General features: G+C 43.9%; 1 protein-coding gene across 4 annotated transcripts in view; it reads right to left on the reverse strand.

The window, feature by feature from the left end:
- XYLT1 (xylosyltransferase 1) overlaps window positions 1-12,559 on the reverse strand; it is a 224,843-nt gene that overhangs the window by 210,860 nt on the left and 1,424 nt on the right. The gene's annotated exons all lie outside the window — the stretch shown is intronic.

Genomic DNA, 12,559 nt, shown 5'->3' on the forward strand with positions numbered 1-12,559 from the left:
GTTTTATTACACGCGGTCCTGTCATTAAAATACTGAGCTTCAAGCAGCAGCCCACGCTGCTCGCCACGCTTTCTTAAAGCTGTTTTTATTTGATGCATCTGAAGCTTTGTTCGGGGGATATATACGCGTCAGAAATATTAAGTGCCCAGGGAGGTTCAAATGAGGTTCTCCCAAGAGCTCATCGCAGCCTAAAGGTTGCTATGTTAATCTGAGAACTAGAGATTTAAAAAATCATGTTCTTTAACACTAGGAAAGCATTTAAGAAACTAGCAGTAGTCTGTATACCATACTTATATCATTTTAGGTTTAATACTGCTTCATATACTGCAGGGTGGCCAACTCCAGTCCTCAAGGGCCACCAACAGGTCATGTTATAAGGATATCCCTGATTCAGCACAGGTTGCTCAATCAGTGGATACCTGTGCTGAAGAAGTGATATCCTGAAAACCTGACCTGTTGGTGGCCCTTGAGGACTGAGTTGGCCACCCCTGATATAGTGTATGACTTTTTTTTAATTGAAAACACTACTGCACAGATGTTATTAAATTATATTAATGGTGCAGCCTCTCTTAGGAGAAAATAACCAACCTAATAGCAAATGATTGCAAGCATTAACATGACATTTTAGGGCAGGCTTATATAAGCCTTATCTTTCTTATCTAGTCTTCGATAATACCTGATCTGATCCTCTGACAAAGAGATATGCACATATCTGATCATACAATGAATGGGTTAAAGCAAAACAAATTGCTGAGTGTCGCCATTTACAGGGACACACAAACTTTCCAAAACAACTGAAATACTTGTATTGTACTTGTCTACTTTTCCTCTTTTCAAAGGTGCCAATTGATGGTTTTACACTACAATATTAAATGCCTGACTGCCCTTAATTTACTTAGTATCCTAAATGGGTCGGCATCTATAAAAAAAGGAACCACTTGGTAACATTGATCTGCAGCGAACAGAAGATGCACAGAGCACTAGAATTCATCATATTAAAATGATGGTTATGTATCGTGCTTCCATATGTCCCCATATGCTAAAGAACTCAGACACCTATGGTATGCTCATGCCACAAGGCACAATTAGCATTTAAATACCAATCACAAAAAAAGCTCTCATTAAATTAGCAAAAGGCATGAGGGGAAAGGCTCTGCGTTGCTGATTAGAGATATGGGAAATGTTTGCAGCACGCTGGGTACCATGTAAACCTGTCCCCTGGTCTCGCATGAAAAATGTTACCATCTTTTTTATGGTTCGACAAAACTCACAACATTGATGTTCCCTGTGATACCCGGGGACAAACCTGAGATACCCGAGAAATAGATGAATCTCAATATATACATTGGCTTATTCGCATATTTGAAGTAGCTTGTTTCCCATGTATTTCAGGCAGGGATGGAAAAATCTCGGGGCGCCCTGTCGCCTAAAAGGACGCCCATGGGCTCTGTGCATAGTGAGTAGTGCAGGTGAGGGGGTGGCAAAGCGTAAAGCAGGGGGGCGGCAGAGACGTTTAAGGGCAGGGGAGGAGCTAACCACTGGGGGGGCTAATCGGACCACTCCGATACCCTTCCCGTCCCAGCTCTTAATGCACACTGTGGCCAGGGGTGAGGGAGGTTAGAGGAGTGTGTCACATTCATACACACAGACAGTGACACAGAGCCACCAACATATGGGGGAGGAACGCCCCCCCCCCCCCAACCCGCAAAACATTGGCTCCGAACATTTCTGTCTGGCTCTTAAGTATTTTATATTTCTGTCCACCCCTGATTTTCTCAGGTGTGTTCATATTCATCTCTCCACGTGTTGTATGGAGCAGGCGTGCTCAACTCTAGACCTGAGGTTTTCATGATATCCCAGCTTCAGCACAGGGTTATCTCAGGGTTATCACATTTAGCAGATTTCTTTTTTTTTTTATTTGAGTCCGGCAAATTTTGGTGAAATATCTTGCACAACGGCAACATTTGCAAAATAAAAACGTTAACACAATTGTGACCGTCCCCGCAGATTACGAGGCAAATTGCGCACCTTCAGGATTAAAAGGAGAAGCAAACAGTTAACCCTTTGCCGTCAATGGGGTCTCCAGCAGTTCGCCTTTTCAGCGCAACACACTGCAATTCCCTCTGGCGCTAAATGAATTTGTAATGTCCTTTAAAACTTTTATGTGCCTCACTTCAGTACAACAACATGTACGTTGTATAGCACATGATCCGAACAAAGAACCACATTTAGCTCAGTGCATGTATAATTAAATATGTATTCCTATACCTGCTGCAGGAAGCAATGAGAGACGCTGGATGCATGTAAGGGACCTTCTCGCTGCCAGCAGACTTTGTAATTGCACAGAATCCCAACAGGAGATATATATATATATATGTGTTGTATTATTGCAAACTATGACATGGGGTAGCCAACTCCAGTCCTCAAAGGCCACCAACAGGTCAGGTTTTCAGGATATCCCTGCTTCAGCACAGGTGGATCAATCAGTTCCAGCCTCAGCACAGATGGCTCAATCAGTGGCTCTTACTGAGCCACCTGTGCTGAAGCAGGGATATCCTCAAAACCTGACCTGTTGGTGGCCCTTGAGCACTGGAGTTGGCCGCCCCTACACTGGTGGGAAGTAATGCAGTATTTAGGGAAAAGGCCTACAAAAATGTACGGAATTTGAAAGCAGCATCTATTGCACGCATCACAGCCCGGGGGCGGATTTATATTTTTAGGCGTGGGTAAGCCCTTTAAAAAAAAAAAAGGTGCATTTCAAGTTGAATGTGTTCATTTTTCTTTTCTAACAGGAAGCAGGGGGTGTCCAGAGATGCACTGCATTAAAAGGACCAATTCACGCTGGCTAATTATTTAGCAAAGTTTAAAAAAATAATAATTATATAGCATTTCAGGGGGTCTCAGGAGCTGGCCCCGTTCATTTCAGCTCCAGGGACCCCCTGCATCCGGAGATACTTACCTCTGCAGTAGGTGCCGGTAGCCGCTCTGCTAACTGGGCTTTAAAGTTTAAAGCTCCTGCGTCACGCAGCCCAATAGGTAGCCTCACTGGATGATGTCACGGCTTCCTATTGGCCCGCAGGATGCGGGAGCTTTGGACAGCGGCCACCCCGTGATCCCTGCTAGCCGAGGGGAGCGGCTATCGACACCTACTATGCAGGTAAGTATCTCCATAAGCAGGGGGTCCCCGGAGCTGACATTGATGGGGTTCATCTCCGGAGACCCCCATCTTCGATGCCATATAAAAACCTGCAACATAATTCGCTGGCATGGATTGCCGCTTTAAACTCGGCTATGAGGACCCCCCCGGGTTCCCGAGATATTTATTAGGGGCGGCGCTGGTTGTTTTAATACCCTGGATGACATCACAGTTCCTATTGGCCGACACAATGCAGGATATTCGCACCGCCATCTTGTTCCTCTGCAGGGGAAGAACCGAGTTACGTATCTCGCGGGTCAACTCCCGAGACCCCCTGTTTCACACCCATGTTAAAAATAGAGGGTAAACATTATTTCTGTAGGGGCGAACTGCTCTTTTAAAAGGGAAGAGTTCAGCATTTCAATTTGCACATGCCTCACACGGAAACATGAGAAGCAAATAGTTTTAATCTAAATAGTATAAATTATGACTGGAAGCCGGGATGTAACGGCTTCTGTAAATTAACTTATTCTTTCTTATCTCATAACCCCGTTCCATCTGTCTTCCGATAATCAGGTGGGCCGCCCGCGCTTTACAAAAAGTGGTTTCCATTCACAAAGGGAGAGGGCCATTTCAGGCAATAATTCCCAGTATAAATTAAACAAACGACAGGTAATGAGGGTATTTTATACTGTAAAAAGCAGCCATCTGCAATGCTTGATGACAAGTAAATGGGATTTGTATATGTCTTTTCAGTAACAGCTGGCTCGCAGGCTAAAAACAAGTCAATGAATCGGCATTCGTTTCAAACAGAACATCTGCAATAAGCTTCTCGCCGAAAACACAAAACAAATTGTCCACGCCATAATACTCTCAATTAATTCAAATCCATTTTGCGCACGACTATTCCTTGTTGAAATCAAGCGCAGTGTAACATCAGCTATTACAGCAAGTCCTCGTTTTACGACGAATGGTTTATCCGACGCTGCCCAATGCATCCCTATGTGCGGTTTTTACGACGCCAAAATGGCTTATCCGACACTCTGCAAAGTTGCAACATTATGTCAATCAGAAGGCTGCAGTCAAGGAAATCATCCAGATCAGTCTGTGTGAAGGTTTAGTGGAGTATTTAGGCCCTTAAAAATGTCTAACAGTTTTATTATACAGTTCTGGATGCAATAAAGAGAATCTTTACATCATAATTTATGTGTGTGCTGCATATCGTCTGCGTACAATAATTGGTGTATTTTAGTGTCAAAAATGCCTTCAGGAACGGAACCTTTCATTTAAACAGTGTTCCTATGGGAAAATGTGATTCGCTTTACGACGCTTCGCTATCCGACGCCATTTTGAGTAGCGCATTGCGTCGGATAACCGAGGACTGCCTGTACAGTCCCACTGTTTGACTCGTTGGTTTCAGGGTGTCGAGCGTTATTTCGGTGAAGTTATTGCACAACATGTAACTATGTTACTATGTAACTATGTAACATACTATCGCTTCAAATCAGTTATCAATTATTGCACAAATACAATCGCCCCCACCCGGAAGCTTATATGATACAATGTTGCTTCTGGGCAGACCTGCTCTTTATTTTTAATAGGGGGTTTTAGTGCTTAAAATCATGGCTTCTATCGGTTACCATGGCCACCTTTAGACTGTACTGGGCTCTGGGGAGAGCTCCATTTTAACCTACCGGACATGTACAAGACAAGTGTCCTCGGCCGGTGCTGGAAGTTGGACCCGGTCAGAGGGACTCGTGCCGGGCCTGTCTCTCTATTCCATTGGTGCACGTCAGAAGCTGAGTCTGACTTCCAGGCGGGCCCAGCTTTCGGCGCACATCGGCAGTAGAGAGGCCCGGAGTGGAAGAGATAGGCCCGGAGTGGAAGAGATAGGCCCGGAGTGGGAGAGATAGGCCCGAAGTGGGAGAGAGAGACAGGCCTGGCAGGAGTCCCGCAGCAGGGAAGGGGGGTGGAGGGGGGGGGGAGCCGGGGCACAAGAGGCCTGAGATTATCCCCAAGGTAAGTGTGTGTGTTGTATGTATTTGGGGGGAGCGGGGAGTGTTGTATGTATTTGGGGGCTTAGTGTATGTATTTGTGGGGGGGAGGGTAGTGTTGTATGTATTTTGTGGGGGATTATTGTGTGGGTATTGTGGGGGGAACTATATGGGGATTGGATGGGATTGTGTGTGTGGGGGGGAGGGAATTGTGTGTGTGTTTGGCCGGGGGGGGGTGGGGGTGAGGGGGCCAGGAGGGAATGAATGTGAGGAAGGTGGAATTGAGGGAGCAGAATTGAGTGATGGGGGGGGAGGTCATTGAGTGATAGTGGAGGGAAGGGAGTGTGAGAGGGTGAGTGAGGGAGTGGGGGGAGTGAGGAAGAGAGGGGTAAGAGTGAGAGACAGGGGGGGAGAGAAATACATGGGGAGAGGGCGGAATAGAAGAGGGGCTGGCAAGACCGCCGACACAGGGAGGGTGGGGGAGGGGATATATGAATAAAACATTTTCTGTATTTTAACCACTTAAGTGCTGGAGGGCCCTGCTACCTCTGTGGTCACCGTTCCTCCGGCACAGGCTCTCCCGAGCGCTCAAATAATCGTGTCCTGGTTTCATGAGAGGGGGAAGTGGAGGGTCACTCCCTAATGTTACGTTCACTCTCATCGCGAACGTCCGCATGAAACCGCGTGCAACCGCACGATGTACGTCAGAAGAGCCCCCAGGGGGACCCCCTAATCAGGACTGTACACGTAACGGGCACTGAAGTGGTTAATAGTAAAGCTTTAGCAAAAAACAGGTTGCTTAATTTTTTTCTATTTAGGCTTTCGTGTATTTGTAAAGCTTCCAAACAAAGCATCTCACTAAATGTCAAACAACTGCTCAAAATGACACGGAGGGGGTGGCGCGTGGCTGAGTGCTTTCAGTTTAATGTAACTTCCCGATATGTGTCGAAGGGTAACCGTAAGAGGGAGAATGTACGCCAATTTGCAGCCGGACCACCCTATGGCTGCGCTTATACAGCCGGCGACGGCGACCGGTTACGTCACCCGTCGCAAAAGTTGTATTTCAGGTTTGAGAGACGTCGCTGGCGACAAGGCCAGTGACGTCACCAAGGGGGAGGGCAGAGTGCAATAGGCGCTCTGTGATTGGTTTAGAGGCAGTCACATGTGGCGACTGTCTCTCCAAAAAGCAAATATCAGTGACTAACAGATTTCTGGTAGCACTAATCGCTCCGTCGCGTGCACTGTAAGCGCACGCGACGGTGACAACGCATTTGTTTTGCCGCGATGTCGCGTCGCCGGCACTATAAGCGCAGCCTAAGGAAACGTATCCTTGTTAACTACTTGGGAGTCCGATCGCAAAGAAAAAAAGGAAATCTCCTCCGGTTACTGACTCTCATTTTATACGTCTCATTATAATATTGACCAATAATCATTAGAATATTGCATTGATCACCTCCTCTCCTATCAGCTCCTCCAATCACTTCCCAAATGCCTTGCTGGTACTGGCGAGTCAAAATGATTCAAAGAACCTTAATAAACTGACAAAGTGATGCAGTTTTCCCACCGGTTGTGATGTTTCACAGATCCAGCCCTAAAACTACTTGTATCTTGCTAAAAAGAGATAACAAATAGGGTGCTCCTTTACTCTCGTGCAATTAGTCTCGCACTTTATATCACCAATATGGTGCAGATCATAAACAATTATATTTCTATATCATCAAATGAAATAACATGATCATTTTTGTGTAATGTGAATGCCCGTGAAAATGGTGAGAAATTGGTTCAAATGATTAATACAGACCACTACAAATATAAAGTGCTATGTACAACACAGTGACACTCTGTGCCCAGGACATACTTGAAAAATGTGTTATTCCCAGGTAAAACCGTTTATAAATAATATAAATAAAAACTTGCGGCTAATATATAGCACACACTGAATAGTGTCCTGCAAAACACATGCTATCAGAGTGTCATATATAAACGTGTGAAAAAAAACACTCGTGATGAAAAGTGAACACGTGATAACAGTATTAGTGCAATAAGTGGTAATAACATTAAACCCAGTAAGGACCCTCTCGGTAGTCCTTGTGACAAGGGGGAGAGCGCGAATCTGGTTAGGAAGATTCTTCCCCCCTGCTCATATCAGTCCCATTCAATGAAAGGAGTTGATATCTTCTCCGGCATGGGGACGATGCCTTAACAACATAGTGACTTATTCATTAAACAGATAGTGCCGATTGGGTCACTGTCACATGGTAACTCCCAGCACTCAATGGGAGTGTTCTCCGATTACTACAATTACCGTTTAATAAGTAAGCCCCATAGAGACGTAATAACCCAATTAATTTCAGGGGTATACAGTGGCGGATTTTCACTTTTGGCCACCTGTAGGCTGGGGGGGCGGCCCTCCTCCATGGATGACATCACAACGCCACAACGCCGCGTTGTCACACGACACCGCGTTGTCGTAGCAACCGACGCCACGCGGCATGTGACACCGTGTTGTCATGACGACGTGACGCTACAGAAAAGGTAAGACATACACACACACCACACACAAACTCACACAAACGAATTGTCTCCCCACACAAAAATTGCCGCTCTAGGCTATAGCTTACTCAGCCTAATGGGGAATCCACCCCCGGTTATGCAGACATTCCCCTTCTAACAAACAATGCTGGAAATCTGTAGGCTCCACCTTCCAGCAGGAAAAAAGTGTTCAAAAGTCTGCTCATTTCATCCAAACATAAAACAAACAAAGTCTACTTATTTGATTACAGCTCCTTTATAACGGCGCCCTTGCTTTGGAGGTTATGCGACATGTACAGCAAAGCAATGCGTTTTTCCCGGGAATGGATTAAAGAGGATTTGCATTTCTTGGGCCTGGTTACAAAAGTAGTTAGCATTTTTGGAACAAACATTAATTATCGCTTGCTGAAAAGTCAATTTAAAAATTGCTTGGGTAGCGAGAGCCATTCAAGCCATGGTTTTCAAATTCCATCATCGCAACATTCAGTAAACGTGGTTATAAAAGGAAACCAATATTTCATTCCATTTGTACCGATTCAATGTTTGAAAAATGCGTCCTTGTAGACATTTTGCTAATACAAAAGCAATTAGGAACTACTAATTAGAACTAGTGTGGTGAATTTCTGGCATGTTGCTGTACATGCTTTCATAACGACTAAAAAGACTGAAGTGGTTTGCATGAAACCGTATTTAATACCACCAGGCAACAGTTACATTTCACTGCACAGACATATTAACAAATGTGCTGACATTTGTGCATTGACTTTTTACAATGGATGCTAAAAACCCTATGGTACAGCATGACACATGACATTAATAAAAAAAATCATGCTTCCAACACCAGTTAATTCTGAGGGAGAAGGCAACAGCTGGGTAATATATTGCATGTAATACAATAGAAAAGGTGTGCGTCACTGGATTATCATTTGTATTTGAATATTGTATTCACCCTGAAGATGAGAGAAAGACAATACTTGGCAAAATACTTTAAGTAACGGTGAAATGCACAATATCACTGTATGTCCAGCAAAACGAGTTGCATAGTAAACACCCGATGTCAACAGCTCTTATAAGAAATATATTAAGCTTTTGCGACTTGATGCATAGTGGTTGTCACAATTATTACCACAAGTACTCACTGCAACCCCCCTCCCCCCCTTGTTCAAATGGGTGAGAATGGGATAATGCATTGACTTCCATTTAGTTGGGTTCAGTTCATGCATTGTTTACTGTGTATTATTCAGCTTCTCACCCTATTGAATGGGGGGGGGGGGAGGGGGCGGTTGGGAGGGGTGAGTTTAGTGTTAGTACAATTCAGATCCCCTACAATATAAAAGTAGAGAAACCAGATGGAAGGATGAGCGCAGACGCAGGCTGAGAACGCGTTCTCTACGTCTTGCAGTGTACAAACCACAGACATTCAGGGTATACTAGTAAATGTGCATTGTGTATTCTAGGTATGTATGTATGTATGTATGTATATAGCGCCATTAATGTACATAGCGCTTCACAGCAGTAATACACGTGATAATCATATAAAATGTGGCATCTAGAACATTCCAATCTCAATTTACCTTAAACATTCGGGGCCATATTTACTAGGTAGTCTTCTCCCATAGGACACCGTGCGGTGGTGGAAGACAGCCCGTTCAATTCAATGGGCTCTAAGGTATCTCCCAGCCTGGGCGCCTAAAATGTAACCCCCTGGCTCTCACATAACACTGTGGCAGGAGGAGGGAGGAGTGTCTGCCAGTCTGTGTCTGTATGTGTGTGTGTCACAGTCTGTTTGTCACATGTGTGTATGTGTATCACAGTGTGTATATGTGTGTGACACCATGTGTGTGTGTGTGCCACTGTGTGTGTGTTACTGTGTGTATATGCGTGTGTCACCATGTATATGTGTGTCACCCCGTGTGTATGTGTGTCACAGTCAGACAATATTGCACAGCCTCCCCATGGTTGTGGGGGAGAACCGAAACACGCAACCCCCAAGCCCCCTGCACACACACACACACACACACACACACACACACACACACACACACACACTACATATCAAAACGCTGGCTCCTAAAAAAGCTGTCTAGCTTCTACGTATTTTAAATTTTTTAGGCCACCCCTATTTCCAGCACCAGCAGGGTTCCTCTGCAGTAGATAAATATGGATCCCAGCCTGCAGCATTAAAAGTATCTTATATAGGTAACGGAATCCCAAAGCCAGCAACCTACTCAACTCATTTTTTTTAAATCATCACTGGCACTGAGAGTTTGAAGCAGGGGAGCCTGGTTCAATTCCCGGTGTCAGCTCTTTGTGACCTTGGGCAAGTCACTATCTTCCTGTGCCTCAGGCACCAACATCATAGATTGTAAGCTCCACGGGGCAGGGACCTGTGTCTGCAAAATGTCACTGTAAAGTGCTAGGTAAAAACTAGCAGCGCTATACAAGAATAATAATAATTATTATTATTAATAATAATTATAAACTACGGCTTGCTTGCCGGCTGTACATTGTGAAGTTGGTAGTAGGCTAAGAGCCAAATACTGCCCGCGAAGTTCAGCTGGGTAAGAAAAAAAGTCATTAAAACCTACAGCGTGCAGAAAACGTCACACTCAGGTTGCCTATGACTGTTTCAGTTTCAAAACGACAGACAATGTACTGTCCAGTATCAAGTGCTTAATAATACCCCGATTCTGGGCTTGTACATGCAAATAATTATGCCAAGTGTATTTCCGTTTAGCTTCCAATCCATTATTAGCAGGGATTTTCCCTAAAGCTGCAGAATAGATTAGGACCCTTATAATTTTTAGCATTTGACCAAATCTATTTAATACGTTTGAATCAACACATGCATCGTTAAATAGAAATAACATGCTCACTTGATTTTCACAGCTCTGTTTATAATGCATTGATACCTTTTGGGTGCGGAAATGCAAAGTAACACTGCTGTGTACAATCACAACAAAACTAGTATTCTAACAAATGAATGGGCTAAAAACAAAGTTCTTATACAGCCAATATTTAAAGAGTAGTGCAATCGTTAAATATTCATCTGTGATCAAAAAAAACTAATTTTCAACATTTATATGACAGCAGAAATTAAATGGCTGTCAAAACCCTCTGCATTTCCAAATATTTAAAGGAACTCTGGTATGGAAAATATAAAGTGTTCTTTCATAAAGTAACTGCCTATTGTTCCCTAACATATGTTAACCATTAAACATGTTGAAAAAAAACCTAGGTCTTAAAAAGCTCTACGTTCATATAAAAGCTGCAATATGCAGAAAAAAAATGCAATAAATTCTATTTAGTGGTACATTTTTCAGTGTGGTATAAAGCAGCATACTCGGGTCTCAACACAAGAGCGGTGTGTTCTGCCACATACTGTAAAACCTGTTTAGTTTTGGCATTACTGTATAAAGGTGCCTTGTGCTTGCCTGGATGAAAAGTATATTCATGCGGTACTGAAAACGTGTATGTATGTCATTACTTAGAACCCAACTCCCACTCAGGAATGATGCTAATAAACCAACCTGGACAAATAGAACTGAATTCAGTTACTCAACACATCTGGAGTAAACAATTCATTTTCCAGCGGCAGGACATACCTTTGTTATAACACAATCCCTAATAATTGTGCATTGTCAACATATATTGCGTGTCAAGAGCTAAATGGCATACGAGTTAGACATAAACCTTAATACATGTTTCTACTTTGGAAACGTAAAGATAAAACCATGTGAGGTTTTAAAAAAATATATGGCATGCAAATTCAGCCAACACAAGCTTGCTACCATGATTGCTACACAATATCTTTACAAACATTTTATATTTTCACTATACTGCTGAGTGAGACTGTAAGGGCATTGCTATTGGTTCCAGTAGCAACACTGCAATCTTAAATCCTCTCAAAGGAAATAGAATTACTGTAATACAAAGCCACTCACAAGACAACATCTGTCAGATGCTATTGGAAAATTGCACTCCAAGAAAAGTGCCCTGTGGTTAATGGGATACACTGGAGCAGCAACAGACACATTGAACATTTTTGATGGTTAAAATCTCAGTTTTGGTTACTATGAAGGAGGAAAATTGAGCACATTACATTGCATGTAGTGTACCCAGCTAGTAAGTCTGTTGTCATCAACTCGGAGCTGGATGCGAATGGCAGGGAGAGACTGACAGTGCTGCATCTTATCCTGTGTGTGCATTTTGTCACTTTCACGTGCTAGAACAAGCACATTAAGGCATGAGCGACGAACAGGTGTGTGCCTTGGCCGCTGTCATCAGGGGACGTTATTATTACGATTATTCAACCGGTGGCTTTGGAATGTGCCATTAATACACAGCCCTCAGGCACGCAGGCAACTCAAGAGTAAGGGGGTTACAAGCCCTTTTATTTTTATAGTCTTTTTATGTAAAAACCATTGTACAGCACAAAGCGGCTCTCTGCTACTAACTGGGCCAAACCGCACAAGCATATATTACGGGCACCAAAATAAACTGTAAAGTCTGTTGTTTCCACCACATATTGTTACGTGACTACCTCTTTTATTATGTAGGTCTGTAGAGCCGCAGTCGGGTGACATCCAATTAATATGCGGTTTCCCCAAACCAGCTAACATTTGGGGCTATGTGTGTGACACCCCCTATTAACACCCTTCTTCTGTTCTGCATAGAAGGTAGAATCCCCCCCCCCCCACCACCACCCTCTCCGGCTATGATGAGAATCTCAAAGAGAACCAAAAAATGGCTGAGGGAGATTCCCCGTGCTGCAGCTCAGTTTGTGCCTTTTGTCACTTTCTTATGCTAGAACAAGCACATGCGACGTGAGTGACAAGTCCATGAGCTCCACAGCGCAACGGGGGAGTCACACGGTACTCGATCTGCCCCCAACAGC

The sequence above is a fragment of the Ascaphus truei genome, chromosome 11 (genome assembly GCF_040206685.1).
Source record: "Ascaphus truei isolate aAscTru1 chromosome 11, aAscTru1.hap1, whole genome shotgun sequence".
NCBI classification, from domain to species: Eukaryota; Metazoa; Chordata; class Amphibia; order Anura; family Ascaphidae; genus Ascaphus; species Ascaphus truei.